Source organism: Corvus brachyrhynchos, unplaced genomic scaffold, assembly GCF_000691975.1.
Source record: "Corvus brachyrhynchos isolate BGI_N302 unplaced genomic scaffold, ASM69197v1 scaffold418, whole genome shotgun sequence".
Taxonomy (NCBI): Eukaryota; Metazoa; Chordata; class Aves; order Passeriformes; family Corvidae; genus Corvus; species Corvus brachyrhynchos.
Window position 1 is genome coordinate 102,558 of NW_008239541.1, and position 393 is coordinate 102,950.

The 393-nt window shown below is 64.4% G+C and overlaps 1 protein-coding gene across 1 annotated transcript in view; it reads left to right on the top strand.

Moving 5' to 3' along the window:
* CUNH7orf43 (chromosome unknown C7orf43 homolog) overlaps positions 1-393 on the top strand; it is a 22,028-nt gene that overhangs the window by 8,545 nt on the left and 13,090 nt on the right. The window lies entirely within an intron of this gene.

Genomic DNA, 393 nt, shown 5'->3' on the forward strand with positions numbered 1-393 from the left:
GGTCATGTGGGGACACCTTGGGGACACCCTGGGGACACTGGGAATGGGATGGGAGGGACCCTGGGGACAGCTTGGGGACATTTGGGGACACCCTGAGGACATTTGGGGACACCTTGGGGACATTGGGGACACCCTGGGGACATTTGGGGACACGGGGAGACCCCGAGGACATTTGGGGACACCCTGGGGTCATTGGGAATGGGATGGGAGGGACCCTGGGGACATTTGGGGACATTTGGGGGACATTGGGGACACCCTGGGGACATCTGAGGACCTTGGCAGTGGGATGGGACGGACCCTGGGGACATTTGGGGACATAGGGCGTGGCAGGGGAGGAGCTGGGGGCCACCTCGGGGTCCCTTTGGGGCCACCTCGGGGTCCCTTTGGGGCCAC